Genomic DNA, 8,834 nt, shown 5'->3' on the forward strand with positions numbered 1-8,834 from the left:
AGTGTTGACATTACCGTGAGTGTTGACATTACCGTGAGTGTTGATATTACCGTGAGTGTTGATATTAATGTGAGTGTTGACAGTACCCTGGCTGTTGATAATACCCTGGGACTTGACATTACCCTGGGTGTTGACAATACCCTGGGACTTGACATTACCCCAGGTGTTGACATTACCGCGGGTGGTGACATTACCGTGGGTGTTGACATTACCGTGAGTGTTGACATTACCTATGTTGTTGACATTTCCGTGAGTGTTGACATTACCGTGGGGGTTGACATTACCGTGAGTGTTGACATTAACGTGAGTGTTGACATTACCTCTGGTGTTGACATTACCGTGAGTGTTGACATTTCCGTAAGTGTTGACATTACTCCAGGTGTTGACATTGCTGTGGGTGTTCACATTACCGTGAGTGTTAAAATTACCGTGGGTGTTGACATTGCCATGGGTGTTGACATTACCGCAGGTGTTGACATTACCGTGAGTGTTGACATTAAGGTGAGTGTTGACATTACCGTGAATGTTCACATTACCGCGATAGTTGACCTTACCGTGAGTGTTGACATTACCGTGAGTGTTGATATTACCGTGAGTGCTGACATTACCGCGGGTGTTAACTTTACCGCGGGTGTTAACATTACCGTGAGTGTTGACATTACCGTGAGTGTTGACATTACCGTGAGTGTTGACATTACTGTGAGTGTTGACATTACCGTGGGTGTTAACATTACCGTAGGTGTTGACATTACCGCGGGTGTTGACATTACCGCGGTAGTTGACATTACCGCGAGTGATGACATTACCATGAGTGTTGACATTACCGTGAGTGATAACATTACCGTGAGTGTTGACATTACCGTGAGTGTTGACATTACTGTGTGTGTTAACATTACCGTGAGTGTTGACAATACTTCGGGTGTTGACATTACCGTGAGTGTTGACATTACCATGAGTGTTAACATTACCGTGAGTGTTCACATTACCGTGAGTGATAACATCAATGTGAATGTTGACATTACCGTGGGCGTTAACATTACCCCGGGTGTTGACATTACCACGGGTGTTGACATTACCGTGATTGTTGACATTACCCCGGTGTTGACATTACCCCGGTTGTTGACACTACCATGAGTGTTGACATTACCGTGAGTGTTGACATTTCCGTGAGTGTTGACATTACCGTGAGTGTTGACATTACCGCTCGTGTTGACATTACCGCGGGTGTTGACATTACCGCTCGTGTTGACATTACCGCTGGTGTTGACATTACCATGAGTGTTGACATTACCGCGGGTGTTTACATTACTGTGAGTGTTGGCATTACCTCTGGTGTTGACATTACCGTGGGTGTTGATATTACCGTGAGTGTTGACATTACCGCTCGTGTTTACATTACCGCGGGTGTTGACATTACCGTGAGAGTTAACATAACCGTGAGTGTTGGCATTACCGCGGGTGTTGACATTACCGTGAGTGTTGACATTACCGCGGGTGTTGATATTACCGTAAGTGTTGGCATTACCTCTAGTGTTGACATTACTGTGGGTGTTGACATTACCGAGAGTGTTTACATTACCGTGAGAGTTAACATAACCGTGAGTGTTGACATTACCGTGAGTGTTGACATACTGTGAGTGTTGACAGTACTGTGAGTGTTAACATTACTGTGAGTGTTAACATTACCGTGAGTGTTGACATTTCCGTGAGTGTTGACATTACCGTGAGTGTTGACATACTGTGAGTGTTGACATTACCGTGAGTGTTAACATTACTGTGAGTGTTAACATTACCTATGGTGTTGACATTACCGTGAGTGTTGACATTACCGTGGGTGTTGACATTACCGTGAGTGTTGACATTACCGTGAGTGTTAACATTACCATGAGTGTTAACATTACCGTGAGTGTTAACATTACCATGAGTGTTGACATTACCGTGAGTGTTGACATTACCGTGAGTGTTGATATTACCGTGAGTGTTGATATTAGTGAGAGTGTTGACAGTACCCTGGCTGTTGATAATACCCTGGGACTTGACATTACCCTGGGTGTTGACAATACCCTGGGACTTGACATTACCCCAGGTGTTGACATTACCGCGGGTGGTGACATTACCGTGGGTGTTGACATTACCGTGAGTGTTGACATTACCTATGTTGTTGACATTTCCGTGAGTGTTGACATTACCGTGGGGGTTGACATTACCGTGAGTGTTGACATTAACGTGAGTGTTGACATTACCTCTGGTGTTGACATTACCGTGAGTGTTGACATTTCCGTAAGTGTTGACATTACTCCAGGTGTTGACATTACCGTGAGTGTTGACATTACGGTGAGTGTTGACATTACCGTGAATGTTCACATTACCGCGAGAGTTGACCTTACCGTGAGTGTTGACATTACCGTGAGTGTTGATATTACCGTGAGTGCTGACATTACCGCGGGTGTTAACTTTACCGCGGGTGTTAACATTACCGTGAGTGTTGACATTACCGTGAGTGTTGACATTACCGTGAGTGTTGACATTACTGAGAGTGTTGACATTACCGTGGGTGTTGACATTACCGTAGGTGTTGACATTACCGCGGGTGTTGACATTACCGCGGTAGTTGACATTACCGCGAGTGATGACATTACCATGAGTGTTGACATTACCGTGAGTGATAACATTACCATGAGTGTTGACATTACCGTGAGTGTTGACATTACTGTGTGTGTTAACATTACCGTGAGTGTTGACAATACTTCGGTTGTTGACATTACCGTGAGTGTTGACATTACCATGAGTGTTAACATTACCGTGAGTGTTCACATTACCGTGAATGATAACATTACCGTGAATGTTGACATTACCGTGGGCGTTAACATTACCCCGGGTGTTGACATTACCACGGGTGTTGATATTACCGTGATTGTTGACATTACCGCGGGTGTTGACATTACCGTGAGTGTTGACATTACCTATGGTGTTGACATTACCGTGAGTGTTGACCTTACCGTGAGTGTTCACATTACCGTAAGTGTTGACATTACTCCGGGTGTTGACATTCCTGTAGGTGTTGATATTACCGTGGGTGTTAACATTACTGTGGGTGTTGACATTACCTCGAGTGTTGACATGACCCCGGGTGTTGACATTACCGTGAGTGCTGACATTACCGTGAGTGTTGACATTACCGTGAGTGTTGACATTACCGTGTGTGTTAACATTACCGTGAGCGTTGACATTACCGTGAGTGTTGACATTACCGAGGGTGATGACATTACCATGGGTGTTGACATTACCGTGAGTGTTGACATTACAGTTGATGTTGACATTACCGTGAGTGTTGACTTTACCGTGAGTGTTGACATTACCTCTGGTGTTGACATTACATTTGGTGTTGACATTACCGTGAGTGTTGACATTACCATGAGTGTTGACATTACCTTGGGTTTTGACATTACCGTGGGTGTTAACATTACCGCGGGTGTTGACATTACCCCGGGTGCTAACATTACCCGGGGTGTTGACATTACCGTGAGTATTGACATTATCCTGGGTGATGACATTACCCCGGGTGTTGATATTTCCTCTGGTGTTGACATTACCGTCAGTGTTGACATTACAGTGAGTGTTGACATTACCGTGAGTGTTGACATTACCGTGAATGTTGACATTACAGTGAGTGTTGACATTACCGTGAGTGTTGACATTACCGTGTGTGTTGACATTGCTGTGGGTGTTGACCTTACCGTGAGTGTTGACATTACCGTGAGTGTTGACATTACCGTGCGTGTTGACATTACCGTGGGTGTTTACATTACCGCGGGTGTTGGCATTACCGTGAGTGTTGACATTACGGTGAGTGTTGACATTACCGTGAATGTTGACATTACTGTGAGAGATGACATTACCGTGAGTGTTGACATTACCGTGAGTGTTGATACTACCGTGAGTGTTGACATTACCGCGGGTGTTGACATTACCGCGGGTGTTGACATTACCGTGAGTGTTGACATTTCTGTGAGTGTTGACATTACCGTGAGTGTTGACATTACCGCGGGTGTTGACATTGCCGTGGGTGTTGACATTACCGTGAGTGTTGACATTACCGTGAGTGATACACATTACAGTGAGTGTTGACATTACCGTGAGTGTTGACATTACCGTGGGTGTTGACATTACCATGAGTGTTGACATTACCGCGGGTGTTGACATTACCGTGAGTGTTGACATTACCGCGGGTGTTGACATTACCGTGAGAGTTGACATTACAGTGAGTGTTGACATTACCGCGTGTGTTGACATTACCGTGAGAGTTAACATTACCCTGGGTGTTGACAGTACTTGGGTGTTGACATTACCCCGGGTGTTTACATTACCCTGGGTGTTGACATTATCATGAGTGTTGACATTACCCCGGGTGTTGACATTACCCTGGGTGTTGACATTACCCCGGGTGTTGACATTACCCCGAGTGTTCACAGTACCGTGAGTGTTGACATTACTGTGAGTGTTGACATTACCGCAGGTGTTAGCATTACCGCGGGTGTTGACATTACCCCGGGTGCTGACATTACCCCAGGTGTTGACATTACCATGAGTGTTAACATTACCGTGAGTGTTGACATTACCTCGGATGTTGACATTACCCCGGTTGTGTTCATTACCATGAGTGTTGACATTAATGTGAGTGTTGACATTTCCGTGAGTGTTGACATTACCGTGAGTGTTGATATTACCGTGAGTGTTGACATTACCGCGGGTGTTGACATTACCGTGAGTGTTGACATTACCGCTGGTGTTGACATTACCGCTGGTGTTGAAATTACCGCGGGTGTTAACATTACCGTGAGTGTTGACATTGCCTCTGGTGTTGACATTACCGTGAGAGTTGACATTACCGTGATAGTTGACACTTCCGTGAGTCTTGAAATTACCGCGGGTGTTAACATTACCGTGAGTGTTGACATTGCCTCTGGTGTTGACATTACCGTGGATGTTGACATTACCGTGAGTGTTGACATTACCGTGAGGTTGACATTACCGTGAGTGTTGACATTACCGCGGGTGCTGACATTACCGTGGGTGTTAAAACTACGGTGAGTGTTAACATTACCGCTGGTGTTGACATTAAGTGAGTGTTGACATTACCGTGAGCGTTGACATTACCGTGAGTGATAACATTACCATGTGTGTTGACATTACCGTGAGTGTTGACATTACCTCGGGTGTTGACATTACCGCTGGTGTTGACATTACCGCGGGTGTCACAGTTACTCAACCACTATGACAAAATCACAGAAGCCCTAGAAGAAAAGCAAAATGCAGATGTTGTATACACAGACTTTGCAAAGGCGTTCGACAAATGTGACCATGGGGTGATAGCTCACAAAATGAGGTCAATGGGAATAACTGGAAAAGTAGGACGCTGGATACTCAATTTCCTGTCGAACAGAACACAAAGAGTAACAGTCAATCAGATAAAATCGAGTCCAAGCGATGTTAAAAGCTCTGTACCTCAAGGTACAGTCCTTGCACCGCTACTGTTCCTTATTCTCATATCTGATATAGACAAAAATACACGCCACAGCTTCGTGTCGTCCTTTGCAGATGACACAAAAATCAGCATGAAAATTACCTCTGCTGAAGACATTGAAAAACTACAAGCAGATGTCAACAAAGTTTTTGATTGGGCAGCAGAAAATAACATGATGTTTAACAGTGATAAATTTCAGGTACTCAGGTACGGCAAAAATGAGGATCTGAAACATAATACAGGGTACAAAACACAATCGAATCTTCCCATTGTAGAAAAACAGCATGTCAAGGATTTGGGAATAATGATGTCCGACGATCTAACGTTTAGGGAGCATAACCAAGCAAATATCGCGTCAGCCAGAAAAATGATCGGATGGATTACGAGAACTTTCAAATCCAAGGATCCCATCACAATGGTTGTACTCTTCAAGTCACTTGTGTTGTCCCGTCTCGAGTACTGCTCAGTACTCACTTCCCCCTTCAGAGCAGGAGAGATTGCTGAAATAGAGGGAATACAGAGAACATATACGGCACGCATAGACGCGATAAAACACCTAAATTATTGGGATCGTCTCAAAGCTCTCCAAATGTACTCTCTAGAAAGGAGACGAGAGAGATACCAAATAATATACACATGGAAAATACTGGAGGGTCAGGTCCCAAATCTACACAGTAAAATAACAACGTACTGGAGTGAACGATATGGAAGAAAATGCAAGATTGAACCTGTGAAGAGCAGAGGTGCCATAGGCACAATCAGAGAGCACTGTATAAACATCAGAGGTCCGCGGTTGTTCAACGTCCTCCCAGCGAGCATAAGAAATATTGCCGGAACAACCGTGGACATCTTCAAGAGAAAACTGGACGATTTTCTAAGAGAAGTTCCGGATCAGCCGGGCTGTGGTGGGTACGTGGCCCTGCGGGCCGCTCCAAGCAACAGCCTGGTGGACCAAACTCTCACAAGTCGAGCCTGGCCTCGGGCCGGGCTTGGGGAGTAGAAGAACTCCCAGAACCCCATCAACCAGGTATCAACCAGGTATCAACCAGAGTGTTTTCATTACCGTGAGTGTTGACATTACCTCTGGTGTTGATATTACCGTGGGTGTTGACATTACCGTGAGTGTTGACATTACCGGGAGTGTTAACATTACCGTGAGTGTTGACATTACCGTGAGTGTTGACATTACCGAGAGTGTTGACATTCCCGCGGGTGTTGACATTACCGCGAGTGTTGACATTACCATGAGAGTTGAATTTGCTCTGAGTGATAACATTACCATGAGTGTTGACATTACCCCGGGTGTTGACATTACCGTGAATGTTGACATTACCGTGAGTGTTAACATTACTGTGAGTGTTCAAATTACCGTGAGTGATAACATTACCGTGAGTGTTGACATTACCGTGGGTGTTAACATTACCGTGAGTGTTGACATTACCGCTGATGTTGACATTACCGCGGGTGTTGACATTACCGCTCGTGTTGACATTACCGCGGGTGTTGACATTACCATGAGTGTTGACATTACCGCGGGTGTTGACATTACCGTGAGTGTTGGCATTACCTCTGGTGTTGACATTACCGTGGGTGTTGACATTACCGTGAGTGTTGACATTACCGTGAGAGTTAACATAACCGTGAGTGTTGACATTACCGTGAGTGTTGACATACTGTGAGTGTTGACATTACTGTGAGTGTTAACATTACTGTGAGTGTTAACATTACCGTGAGTGTTGACATTTCCGTGAGCGTTGACATTAACGTGAGTGTTGACATACTGTGAGTGTTGACATTACCGTGAGTGTTAACATTACGGTGAGTGTTAACATTACCGTGAGTGTTGACATTACCGTGAGTGTTGACATTACCACGGATGTTGACATTACCCCGGTGTTGACATTACCCCGGTTGTTGACATTACCATGAGTGTTGACATTACCGTGAGTGTTGACATTTCCGTGAGTGTTGACATTACCGTGAGTGTTGACATTACCGTGAGTGTTGACATTACTGCGGGTGTTGACATTACCGCTCGTGTTGACATTACCGCGGGTGTTGACATTACCATGAGTGTTGACATTACCGTGAGTGTTGACATTACCGTGAGTGTTGACATTACTGCGGGTGTTGACATTACCGCTCGTGTTGACATTACCGCGGGTGTTGACATTACCATGAGTGTTGACATTACCGCGGGTGTTGACATTACCATGAGTGTTGGCATTACCTCTGGTGTTGACATTACCGTGGGTGTTGACATTACCGTGAGTGTTGACATTACCGTGAGAGTTAACATAACCGTGAGTGTTGACATTACCGTGAGTGTTGACATACTGTGAGTGTTGACATTACTGTGAGTGTTAACATTACTGTGAGTGTTAACATTACCGTGAGTGTTGACATTACCGTGAGTGTTAACATTACCGCGGGTGTTGACATTACCGCTGGTGTTGACATTACAGCTGGTGTTGACATTACCGTGGGTGTTGACATTACCTATGGTGTTGACATTACCGTGAGAGTTAACATAACCGTGAGTGTTGACATTACCATGAGTGTTGACATTACCTATGGTGTTGACATTACCATGAGTGTTGACATTACCGTGAGTGTTAAAATTTCTGTGAGTGTTAACATTACCATCAGTGTTAACATTACCGTGAGTGTTGACATTACTGTGAGTGTCGACATTACCTATGGTGATGACATTACCGTGAGTGTTGACATTACCGTGGGTGTTGACATTACCGTGAGTGTTGACATTACCTCTGGTGTTGACATTACCGTGGGTGATGACATTACTGTGAGTGTTGGCATTACCGTGAGTGTTAACCTTACCGTGAGTGTTGACATTACCATGAGTGTTAACATTACCGTGAGTGTTAACATTACCATGAGTGTTGACATTACCGTGAGTGTTGACATTACCGTGAGTGTTGATATTACCGTGAGTGTTGATATTAATGTGAGTGTTGACAGTACCCTGGCTGTTGATAATACCCTGGGACTTGACATTACCCCAGGTGTTGACATTACCGCGGGTGGTGACATTACCGTGGGTGTTGACATTACCGTGAGTGTTGACATTACCTATGTTGTTGACATTTCCGTGAGTGTTGACATTACCGTGGGGGTTGGCATTACCGTGAGTGTTGACATTAACGTGAGTGTTGACATTACCTCTAGTGTTGACATTACCGTGAGTGTTGACATTTCCGTAAGTGTTGACATTACTCCAGGTGTTGACATTACTGTGGGTGTTCACATTACCGTGAGTGTTAAAATTACCGTGGGTGTTGACATTGCC

Source organism: Procambarus clarkii, unplaced genomic scaffold, assembly GCF_040958095.1.
Source record: "Procambarus clarkii isolate CNS0578487 unplaced genomic scaffold, FALCON_Pclarkii_2.0 HiC_scaffold_190, whole genome shotgun sequence".
NCBI lineage: Eukaryota > Metazoa > Arthropoda > Malacostraca > Decapoda > Cambaridae > Procambarus > Procambarus clarkii.